General features: G+C 46.8%; 1 pseudogene; it reads right to left on the bottom strand.

The window, feature by feature from the left end:
- Positions 1-1,788: 1,788 nt before the first annotated feature.
- On the bottom strand, positions 1,789-4,044 carry LOC130037614 (immunoglobulin kappa variable 1-12-like; annotated as a pseudogene).
- Positions 4,045-12,492: the final 8,448 nt, after the last annotated feature.

The following is a 12,492-nucleotide window of genomic DNA, read 5'->3' as shown; positions in this document are numbered from 1 at the left end:
GCTGCTTGGCTGATGTTTGGTGTTATTAGAACGATGTCATAAGCAAAGCGGAGGTGGTGTAGTTGCTGACCATCTATCTTCACTCCCATTCTTTCCCATTCCAGTCGTCTCATGATGTTCTCGAGGGTGGCACTGAAGAGTTTCGGTGAAATGGTATCACCCTGCCGAACCCCTCTCTTGACATTGATGATCTCTTCTTTGTAGAATGGTGAGATCCTGGTAGTGAATCCATAATACAGCTCATGGAGGATCTTGATGGATTGAGCTTGAATGCCCTGATTGGCTAGGGCTTCAATGACTGCTTCGTCTCAACAGAATCAAAGGCCTTCTTTAAATCAATGAACGTTAGACAGAGCGGCATCTTGAACTCCCGAGAAACCTCAATGAGCTTGGATATCGTGTGGATATGGTCGATGGTGCTGAATCCTTTGAGGAACCCGGCTTGCTCGCATGGTTGTCCTTCATCTAGTGTTCTGCCAATCCTATTTAGGATGACTCGAGTGAACAGCTTGTAGATGACAGTCAATAGGCAGATCGGGTGATAGTTGCCAATGTCATGGATGTCTCCCTTCTTGTACAGGAATTTCTTTAGATAACAAAGATTTTTCCCCCATTTATATTCACTGAGAATATTTAGAGCCTTGGGCATGCAGGGAAGCTTGGTAATTGTGACTTTATGTATTTTCCCTTCAGGACAAAAAAGCAAGACATTGGGCTTAGTACACAATGTTGAAATTTTATTCTTTTATATGATGCCTAAGGCTGGAGCGATAGCACAGTGGGTAGGGTGTTTGCCTTGCACGTGGCTGACCCGGGTTCAATTTTTCCATCCCTCTCAGAGAGCCCGGCAAGCTACCGAGAGTATCCTGCCCACATAGCAGTGCCTGACAAGCTCCTCGTGGTATTTTCGATATGCCATAAGCAGTAACAATAAATCTCACAATGGAGACGTTACTGATGCCCGCTTAAACAAATTGAAAAACAATGGGAGGACAGTGCTACAGTGATATATATGAAGTCTCATTTGCCTGTACTTCCTACAAAACTTCATTGTATATAATGGAGTACAAACTTCATTCACATTCAAAGTTATTGAGTGTAAAGCAACATTGTTCCTGTCACTTAAGTGGGGTTTCTTTCAGTGGCAGTTTAGTCTCAAATGTCCCTTATCAAGGGAGCACATCTCTGTCCCTCTCAAAGCCCTGCAGGTGCCGAACCTTGGCAAGATGCAGTTTCGCCCTTAGTCCACATCAGAAAGTTCTTATTGGCCACATGAGAATGCTTCCAGTAAGAAGCCATCACACTTGGATGTGGGAAAATTTTCATCATGATTTTAAAATATCAAGTAAAACAACGGATTCTGGACCATCTAAAGTGATTGTTCCTGCATGAACTCTGTTTGTCCTGTCCCCAATATTCTTGAGGGAAAGTAAGGTAAAGGTAAAGGTAAAGGCCCTCCCGTTGATCGTCGATTTGCTCGAGCGGGCCCAGTAACGTCTCCATTGGAGACTTTGTTGTTACTGTGTTTGGCATATCGAATACTCTCGGTAGCTTGCCGGGCTCTCCGAAAGGGAAAGTAATTTCAATAAATAAAATCAGCAGATCTACTGTCACGTCAGTGCTGCTGGCATGAGAGGGGGGAATAATGGAGAGAAAAATGTTCGTTTTACTTATACCAGAGCATTCTCTCACATCACATCCTGGCTGCATCTGACACACCCTCAGCTGTGGAGGCACCAGGAGGAGCAGCTGGGGTAGCCCTGCCTCACACAGCTGATCTCTGTGGGTTTATGTTCTGGCTTGTATCACTGTGAGAGGGTAAGCATTGTACTGTAGACAATAATAAGTGGCAGTGTCCTCAGGCTTCAGGCTACTGACGGTGAGAGTGAAATCTGTCCCAGATCTACTGCCACTGAACTGGGGAGGGATGTCTGGTCCTAAATTGGTTGCCAAATAGATCAGGAGTCTGGGAGTTTTCTCTGGTTTCTGCTGATACCAGGCTAAACCACTGTTAATGTTCTGACTGGCCTTACAGATGATGGTGACTCTCTCTCCCAGAGATGCAGACACAGATGGAGTCTGGGTCATCTGAATATCACATCAGGAACCTGGGGTTGGAAATAGAAACACACATCATCACCACCATTCATTGTACTTTAAATTATTTTCCCTGAAGCATCTTTAGCACTAGCTTGAGTAAACCCTCATTTCCCTCCTTACCTGGGAGCCAGAGCAGCAGGAAGCTGAGGAGCTGCACAGGGGCCTTCATGTCCACTCTGCGTGTGAAAGACACTGACCCTGCAGGGTTACACAGACTATTATTGAGTTTCCAGGCATGAGCTCTGGGGACTTGCAAATGAGAGGGGGCTGGGCAGGCTGGGCAGGCAGAGGGGGGAGGGTGTGTGTGGGGACCAGCCCAGCTGCAGGGAAGTCAGGGGTGTGGGTCCCTGTGGGGAAGCAGAACTTTGCCCACAGAGAATATGCTCCTCCCCAGGCCCCAGGAGGGCTCCAAAGTGAGCATAGAAGGGCGGGTCCCTGCTGTCTTGAGAGTCAGGACACAGCTTCTTTCTTTCTCTTCCCCAGGGACAGGCTCTGTAGACCACACACTGTCAGACACACTGACCCGCTCAAGAAATTGTATAGACTCCTTTATTTCACAGCTGTGGATATACTTGAGACAAAGAGATTTCCTTTTCGATCTTAATACCAAAATATTTTTCTGTATAGCACAGCGGTAGGGCGTTTGCCTTGCATGCAGCCAACATGGCCGACCCCAGTTTGATTCCTCCGCCCCTCTCGGAGAGCCCGGCAAGCTACCGAGAGTATCTCGCCGGTACGGCAGAGCCTGGCAAGCTCCCCGTGACGTATTCGATATGCCAAACACAGTAACAACGAAGTCTCCAATGGAGACGTTACTGGGCCTACTCGAGCAAATCGATGATCAACGGGAGGGCCTTTACCTTATGTTTTTAATTTTTCTTTTTTGTGTGTGCAGTGGTACCCTCTTTCAGTGCTCAGAGAACCTGATGGTCACTCTGAACATTAGGCAGCCATCCGGGATGAGCAGTTCATGCTGGGGCTCATAGATGCAAGATTATTGTGGTGCTGCAGTGTTGGGAACTGTCAGGTTTTTATCTGCCGGTGCTCTGGGCCATGTGGGTTCTGTGCACACCTGTGGACCCCAGCACACGCTTTGAGAGTGTCAGTCTCCCTCCCAATTGCTGGCATTATTTTCTCTGAGAAATCATTTTTATTTGCAGTCACAAATGCAATGACTGAAAAGGTTTGTACAAAATTTGGGGGGTTTGATTCAAAAATTTTTGCTAAGCAAAGAATATCGGATAGGTTAACCCATTTTCCCGCTCATCTCTCCAAACTTCTTCACTTGATATACTATCCCACTATTTCCACTTCAGCCCTCCTCATCTTCAAAATCTTGTTTCCTTTCCAGCTCTATTTCATGACACAGAACAGACAATTCCTTGCCTTCCTTGAACTCTCCTGCTATCTTCCCTTCCTCTATCCCTGAGCTGGTCAGGTGTTCAAATGGGGTGGCTGAGATAGAGCAATCTGACATCTCATTGAATATTCTGTCACTTCCCAAATCTCTCATTGCCCCTAAAACAAAACAGCTGTCAGAGACCAGATGAAAGACTCATGTCCTGAGAAGACTGAGGTGATAGCAATGCAGGAACGTGAATGAGAGTATTGTCACAGTTAATGGGATTCACAGACAGTAGACAAACACCTCCATGGGATGCAGAGTACCGCAAGGAGTGGGCAATCAGTATGGAGTGAAACCACAGAAGGAGAAGTATCACTTGGGGCTGCAGAGAGCTGTGCTTCATGAGTCAGCATCTGGGTACCTAAGGGTGCCATCACACCACCCCATCAATATCACTGTTCTTTCATTCTGGAGGCTGTCCCTGGGACTGCAAACCCAGCTCTCCCTGCACAGTCCTATGGTCTCCCCATCATTGAATTCAGCACCTGACAGACCAAACCAGACCCCCATGAACCACTAGCCTAGCAGGACATACGCATGTCGATACTGAGGATCCTGGGGAGGGTCTTGAATGTTTCCCAGGAAGCGGCAGGTCCCAGGAAAGCCCTACAGTGATCATGGAGTCTAGAGGAGATGGTTTCTTCTCCAGTGATCAGCCTGTGACTGGGACTTCCCCGAGTTCTTCTGTCAGACAGAAGCAGCTCCAGGGGCTTCCCTTCTGCAGGGCTCAGGGCAGGACCCTCCAAGACCATTTGCTGCCTCATACCTGACTGAGCCAGAGAGATCTACCCACCCTGCTGCCTTCTGCTCCCAATGGGCCTCATCTTCCCTCCTGATGGAGCTTCAAACCAGTCCCTACTTACTGCTCCTTGCACCACGTTTACCAAAATCTGGTGTCAATAACAGAGTGGATGTAAGAGAAACCTGGGCCCCAGCTCTGTAGGCAGCACAGCAGACTGAATGAACTGATCTTCAGGTACTACTGTAGGGGTTGTCCTGTTTGCATGTACACTACCATGTCAGTGAGGATGCTGTGTGGCCCTTTGCAGTTTCCCTGACTGTTTCCCATCCCACCAGAGCTTGATGCAGGAAAATAGAGGGTCTTAGTTCAGAACAAAAATTCAGAGAATCCACACACACTTCAACCTCCGTCAGGGAGGTGGGAGGAGTGCGACAGAGCTTTGTGTGGAGGAGAGGGGAAGGGAATGGGAGGAGAAGAAAGAGTGAGATGTCAGAGCTGGTCCTCAGCTATGTGCTATTAGAGACCCCAAGACCACAGAGGCCCCAGAATAGGAGCAGTGGGGGGAGGGTTTTGCCCAAGTGGGATATCTGTCACCAGGAGCACTGTCCTGGTGACCGTGAAAGTGCCTGTGTCTGCACTCATTGTTCCATCCCTGGCAGACCACTAGGACACACTTAGGCAAATTATAGCCAGGATAAATTTATGATTTTTCTCCAGTTATTTGATTTATGTGTCAGGGTGTGGTGCAGTAGCAGATAACCAATGCTGTGAGTGTGGTTTTTTTCCCTGTAGGCAATTTTGGCCAGCTGAGCCAACCAGTTCAGTGTAAGAGTTGATGATTTGAAGCTTTTAGGGGCTTATGGTGCTGGAGACCACCAGGGCACACCCCCAATGCCTGTGCCTACCAAGGTCAGTCAGGTAGTACTCAGAGGTTTCCAGGAATGCCCCATAGACACTTGGGGAAACTGTGGTTTCAGGGATCCCCTGGGTGGATTGAGGCATAAACTGCAAGCCCTGTACTTTCTCTCCTCTCTGGCTTGGGATCCTCTCAGGATGAGATGCTCCTCACACTCTGTGTGGCCCTGAAGGTGACAGGGACCCTCTTCTGGGAACCTGTCCGGGAGGTTGGAAGAGGCCACACAATATCCTCACTGACATCTTAGTGGACAAGCAAACAGGATCATCCGAAATAAATACCTGGAAATTAGTTCACTCAGTCTGATGCATTTTCTAATCAGAGAAGAAAAGCAGCCAATAACATCATCTCCAAGATTATGTAGGAGTTTTAGCCAATAAGGCAAGGATGAATCTGAGGCTCTTTACCTCAGCATTCAGAACATCATGGGATGAGGATGAAGAGAGGAGTGAAGCTCCCCACCCCCTCTCCCCAACCCTCACAGACACTTCCACGAAGTGCCCCCAATGCAGACCCCGCTCAGAGGACATCATGGTGTAAATCCTCAGCTCAGACTCCCCCACAGGAACACAAGACTGAGGGTTCACACCCCACATGGGATTCTCACACTCTGGGAGGTTGGAGAGAGAAGTTGGAGAGTCAAGGTTTCCCGCGGTCACTTCCAGTGAGACCCTTCTCCTGTCAACAGGTGTCCCTCTCTCCTCTCGTGCAGCAGATCTCTCCTGGGTGGGTGTCTGGTGGGACAGAGGGGGGTTCCCTGAAGTCCCTATATTCCGATCTAATCCCCCTCATGTGACCTCCCTCATTTTACCTTAAGTGATTCGACAGATCTATCTCCAACTATGAATAGTAAATATGGGATAAAAACAGTTCATAGCACAAAGACATTACAGGACTTCTGTAGCGTATTATTTTATATATTTAGTTATTTATTTCTATTGAATCACAGTGAGATACACAGTTACAAGTTGTTCATGATTGGGCTTCAGTCATACAATGTTCCAAAAGCCATTCTTTGGAGTACATATTCCACCATCAAAGACAAAAGGACTTCTAACACACCAGAAAAGGGTGAAAATCTCGCTCCAACTCAGACTCCAAAGTCTTCACACTTTCCCAACACACTATAAAGCCCCTGTCCCTGCTGACAACAGGCCTGTGACTCTCTCAGTATTTCAAAGTTACGGGGACGCTCTTGTCACTGCTGGGGTCAGTTTGCCATCTAGTGGCCAATGTGTGATATAGCAACTTAATAGGTTTTAGGTGCTGGTGATCTCTGTCATCCTGGGGAATCCAGAGATTTTCTCTAAGTCTTTGGAACAGAGTGTAAAGCCCATCACCAAGCCAGACTACAGGGAAATGGGCCTCGCTGAAGCCAACTGGTTTGTCACCTTCAACCTCCATTCATCAGGGGTTGGTCACAGAGAATGAGACAAACAGACACACAATGAGATAAACAAACACACATCCAAGGACTGTCCAAGCTTTAGGGTGGTGGGGCAAGCCCAGTGAGCTCACAGGAAGCCGTTTAGTCAATGTGGTGTTTCTGCCTCCAAACTGGATCCCAATAGGCGAGTCAGTGTTTAAGTTGTTTAAGATGGCATGGAAATTAGGACAGTTGATGAGCACATCCATAAGGATGCATGAGGAGTAGAGGATGGGGTGTCTCACAAAGACAATCAGTAGGCACCTACAATACAAAGTCTGGGCAATTTCTTATTAATTTTTTTCTGAGTTTCTCTCTACCCCTTAATGATCCTCAGCTCTTTTATTCTGGCATTTTCTGGGTGCTGCCTTTGGGTGCATTTTTGTATGCCTGATTATATACTCTCAGACCTAACGTGTTTTGCCCAGGGAACTATCCTGACCTTAATATTTGTGATACGGGGACAATTTCACACAAGAGTGTGTGGGAAAAAGGAAGTGGTTCATATTACTAATAAACTGTCTACTAGATGAGAAGGAAGGGCACTTAACTAGGATTTTCGAAGAGATGTCAGTCAAAGTGGGGAAGTACTAGGGACTGTGAATCCTATATATGCCCCAGATGTTATTTTTGAAAAGGCAGGAGGGTCCCAGAGATGAGGAGGAGCCTATGAGGATAATGGCACACGTGGGGGTGGGATGGCAGAAAGCAGAGGGCTCCTGGGTCCTCTCTAGAGTGGCTAATGCAGCCTCATTCCTCCTTCCAGGATAACCCAGACCAGCTCTGAGAACCACAGTGGCTGCACCACTGAGGAGGCCTCAGAGCCCTGAGCTCTAGACCAAGCTTAGTGCATATTGTTCCTATGTCTCCATGAGACACCAAGGAGAACCAATCTACCAATAATAACCCATAATGCATACCTGGTGTGTTCGGATTCAACCACAGAGTCTCATACATGGTCTTCTATATCACTGGTCCTGAGTGATTCTGATCAGGAGATTGTGATCAGGCTTTTCTAATGTGTGAATTACTCTACAAATGATTATAGTGGAGAGACTTGAAATGCAGCTAGTGCAAGTCAGTTGTTCTACATTTGAGTTTAGTATAATTTAAAACTATGAATCCACATCTTAACTACACCTATTTCTTATGGTATACACTATACAGCCCTGTTGTGGACTATTTCCCATTTAGGAAGCAATAAGCAGCACCAGGACCACCAGGCTGCCATCTGTTAATCATAGGGTCTGCCCCATCTGGTACATGGAGGATTTATCCCTCGGCCTTTATTTAACCACTGCCTTTTCTAATAAATTTTGACACATGACTAAGAATCTATTGCCTGTGTGGGTGGCTCTGTCTTGGCCATGCTTCATGAGTGAGTCTTTGAGCACGCGCTCCCCTAGACCATAATCATCTCCTCATTCCCGAATTTCCTGTAGTTACAGATAACTACAAGAAACTTAATGGAACAATCACAAGGTGGGAGTTGTAAACTGCCCTGATAAATGTTTTTTCCATTACATGGACAAGTCCCTCTATCTGGAAGGCATGAAAAGAATCCGTACGCTTTCTTGGGATCTGCAATGTTTTTACTGCATTACAGAAATGATGGAAAAACACAATGAAGCAAATGTAAACATTGTCCCATGCTCTAGTCTTTGCAGTAAGATTGCTGCCTGTGGCAAAAGGGCCAGGAGAGTTGCCTTTGCTGTTGCGGATGGATAACTTTGTTCCTGGTCATTGATTGGATGTCTCTCTGGAAGTGAGAAGTGGGTTAGGTGCTGATTTCTATATAACTAGATATGAAAATAATAGTTCTTATAATGTGTGGGTTTGTATTTTACACATTTATGTGAATGTGATAAACCAGCATATTCCCGTCCCTCTGGCCCATCCAACCCAGACCAGCATCACAGGGGCCTCTGTGAGCCAGTGGAAGCTGGACACAACTCTGGTCCCAGAGTGACTTTGGGGTTCTAGAATCTTGGAATTAAGGAGGTATTGGACAGGATCTAGAGATTAGAGTACTCTCTAGAGCTGAGTTCAGGGACAATGTCCACTTGGTGACTGTCAGGAGCAGCATGGATGATCAGGGTCAGCCTGATACCAGGGCACACCCCCCTCAGTCCATTGCCAGCTTCCCATGGAATACCAGTGAGAAAGATTCCCAGCCTGCTCCATTGTCTTTCCTGCTATAAGGATTTGACTTTAGAGGACTGTGTCTGCCCCAGCGACCAAGTGGCAGAGAAACTTCTACTCTACATTCTGCTTCCCATGGTTCCACTCACCAAGAGGCTCTTGCACAGGAATCCAAGGAAATGAGTGAGAATTAGGGGTGACCATGAGCAGTAATGAGAAAACCAGAGTTCTAGCTCTGAAGGCACCAGGACCCCTGTGTGAGCAGGATGACTGGGGCCTGTGAAGTCAGGAACAGGGAGTTGGAGCTGACACACTGGAGTCTCCATCAGGGACACAGAGGAGAAGCCCTGGGGGTGCAGGTGGAGGAGGTGAGAGGGACTGGGAAGGGTGGCCTGGGATAAGGGAGAAGTGAGGCTACTTTTTTGTTTGTTAGCTTTTTCATTTGTTAGTTTGCGGCCACTCCTGGCAGTGCTCAGGACTTATTCCAGGCTTAAGGACCACTCCATTCCCGGGATGTTGAAAGCTTGACCATACACAAGGCAAACACCTTACCTGTTGTACTCGCTTTGACCCATATTAAGCACTTTATTTTCATAAAAATGTACATTTCGCAGTAAATTCCATTATGCCTTGAAATCTTTAAAACATTGTGTCAATAATCACATACTTCGGTAGAAATGTATCTCTTATAAATGTGGGCAAAACTGGGAGGGTGAAGTGGGTTTGCTCCTCAGCAGTCAGTTCAGGACAACTGGTCATTCAGAGCTCACAGCCCCCTGCATACCTGCTGCTCTGCCAGGCCAGTCCTGTGCCTCTGACCAGGCCCTAATGTGGAGTGTCTGCAGTACAGCAAGGGCTCTCAGGGTCCACACCCACAGTTGCAGCTTCCTTCCGTGAAACCCCAAGAGTCTTCCTGTCATTGACTCAGAGACTCTATTGTCTGCTCACCAGCAAAGAACAAGTGTGGTCATCTGGGGCAGACCAGGCAGGGAGGCACATATGCTGGCTGACTTTGACCGTGAGTGTGGAAAGTAGGACTACAGCTGAATCTTATGAAGACAGTGTTTATGAGAAACAACCTCGTTCCTGATGCTCCACTCGTTCTCAATGGAACGACCATCTCTGAATGCAACAGTTATGTGTACCTAGGTAGAGAAATCAATATGATGAATGACCGGGCACCTGAGTTGCACAGGAGGAAGAGAGCAGCTTGGAACGACTTTAAGAGTGTCAAAGAAATAGCTAAGAGGACGAAGAACCTCTGGCTCCAGGCACATCTCTTTGATTCCACTTTTCTTCCTGCATTAACATACATCTCAGAGTCCTGGGCCTTAGGAAAACAGGATGAGAATGTTATTCGGGTCTCCTAAAGAGGAACTGAAAGAACTATGCTTGGAGTATCACGTGTCACTCAAATGAGAGAATCCAGAGTTCCAACCTCCTTAGACAATCAAGAATCAGGGATGCTGTCTCGTTTGCCAAGGTGTCTGGGCTGGACACGTAATGAGATTTGGAGACGACCACTGGACTAGAGCTGTTACTGACTGGATTCCACAAGACGTTAATAGACCATGTGGCCCCCCACCTACCAGATGGTCAGACTTCATCAAGATCCTGAATGATCGGTTTGAGGCTCTTCGTGTTCCTAGAACGAACAGACGCCATTGGGCTACACTAGCACGCAACAGGGACAAATGGAGATGTTACTGACGCCCGCTCGAGCAAATCGACAATTAATGGGAAGTCAAGTGATCGAGTGATAGCCACGCTGGAGCAAATTGTATCTCTAGAGGTCAGTGCAAGGGGTGATTTTGCCATAGCAGACTGTGGGGTTTGAGTCACAGGGACTGTTAGGGATTCAACCCAGAGTCTCTTATGGGCTTCCATAGCCAGTGCAGATTATTAAACTTAAAATGTTTGTGTCTGAATCTTACAAACTTTCAAGCCTTCCCTGGCTCAACAGTATGTGGGTGATGTTTTCTTTAACTATATAAGACGGTAGAAGACTATAACAAATACTTAATCAGTACATGAACGCTATTGTCCCGAGAGGTAAATCCCCTATTTTGTTAGGAAAACCCCCAAATTTTATTTCTATCTCTTTGGTTTATGCCTTTGCTTAGGCCTGTTTGCTTGTGGGGCTGGTTTGGGGAGGGGCACTGCTACACTGCCCGGTTCCCTACAGTCCTGCAGCCCTGACTGTCATTCGTCATCCCCAAATAGTGAAGAAAATTCAAAATATGTGCCTTGTGCCTTTGGTTAGGACCCTGGGTAAGGACAGACTCTGAGCATGGAAAATTAATTTTTGGTTTTCAGGACTAAGGAGTGGCACCTGGGGGCATCCTATCACTTCTTTTTTCTCTTCCAATTCCTTCCCTTCCCTTCTTTGCCCTGCCCTGCCCTTCCCTTCCTATCCCTTCCCTTGCTATTTCTTTCCTTCCCTTGCTATCTTTCCCTTCCATTGTTATCCCTTCCCTTCTTTTCTCTTCCCTTCCCTTCACTTCACTTCCTTTTTCCTTCCCTTTCCCTCCCTTCCCTTCCCTTCTCTTCCCTTTTCCTTCCCTTCCCTTTCCTCACCTTTTCTCTACTCCCTCTTCCCTCCCCTTTCTTTCCATTCCTTTCCCTTCCACTTCCTCCCATTCCCTTCCCTCCATCCCCTAATCTCAACTTTCTCCTTCCTTCCTTCCTTCCTTCCTTCCTTCCTTCTTTCCTTCCTTCCTGCCCCTCTCCCTCCCTCCCTCTTTCTTTTTCTTTCTCTTTTCTCTCTCTCCTTCCTTCCTTCCTTCCTTCCTTCCTTCCTTCCTTCCTTCCTTTCTTTCTTTCTTTCTTTCTTTCTTTCTTTCTTTCTTTCTTTCTGTATTTGATCCAAACCCCACATTCTCCTGCCTCTGCAGTCAGTGATTACTCCTGACAGCCCAGGGTACTGTAGAACCCAGCCACATGCAAGACACCTGCCTTATGCTCTGTAGGATCTCTCCAAAATGTGCTTTGCTAAATATTGTAGAGAACATAATTTTGTACGTTGCTAATGCTAATATTATCCTTTTTTTCTGGAGACTTTTTTTACTTTATATGAACCCTAACTGATGTTAGAACCCAGGTTCCTCATCTTTAATAAACTCTATTGTTTATTAAGAATTACATCAGCAGAATGAACATGTCTGTGTTCCTGGAATGAGGATGAAGGGAGAGAATTGGGGTGACAGGAACATCCTTGTGATATCTCTCACAAAATTCCTGTAAAATCACCATGTGGCTGCATCAGACGCTCTCAGTAGTGGAGGCACCAAGAGGGGCAGCTGGGCCAGCCCAGCCTCACACAGCTGATCTTTGGGGGTTTATGTTCTGGCTTGTATCAATGTGAGAGGGTAACTATTATGCAGTTGACAGTAATAAGTGGCAGCGTTCTCAGGCTTCAGGCTGCTGATATTGAGAGTGAAATCTGTCCCAGACCCACTGCCATTGAAAAAGAGAGGGACATCTGGTCCTAAACCGGTTGCACTTATGAGAGCCTCAGAACATTCCTGGTTTCTGCTGATACCAGGCTAATCCATTGCTAATGCTCTGACTGACCTTGCAGATGATGGTGACTTTCTCTCCCAGAGATGCAGACAAGGATGGGGACTGAGTCACCTGAATATCATACCTGGCACCTGAGATTGAAAATATAAACACACATTGTTGCCATTCATCTTACTTTAAGTCATTTTCCCTGATGCCCAGGTATCATTAGGTCCAGTAAGCCCTCGTTTCCCTCCTTA

The sequence above is a fragment of the Sorex fumeus genome, unplaced genomic scaffold (assembly GCF_029834395.1).
Source record: "Sorex fumeus unplaced genomic scaffold, SorFum_2.1 ptg000006l, whole genome shotgun sequence".
NCBI lineage: Eukaryota > Metazoa > Chordata > Mammalia > Eulipotyphla > Soricidae > Sorex > Sorex fumeus.
The sequence above is the reverse complement of the archived record's forward strand: the minus strand, read 5'-3'. Positions and strand labels throughout refer to the sequence as shown.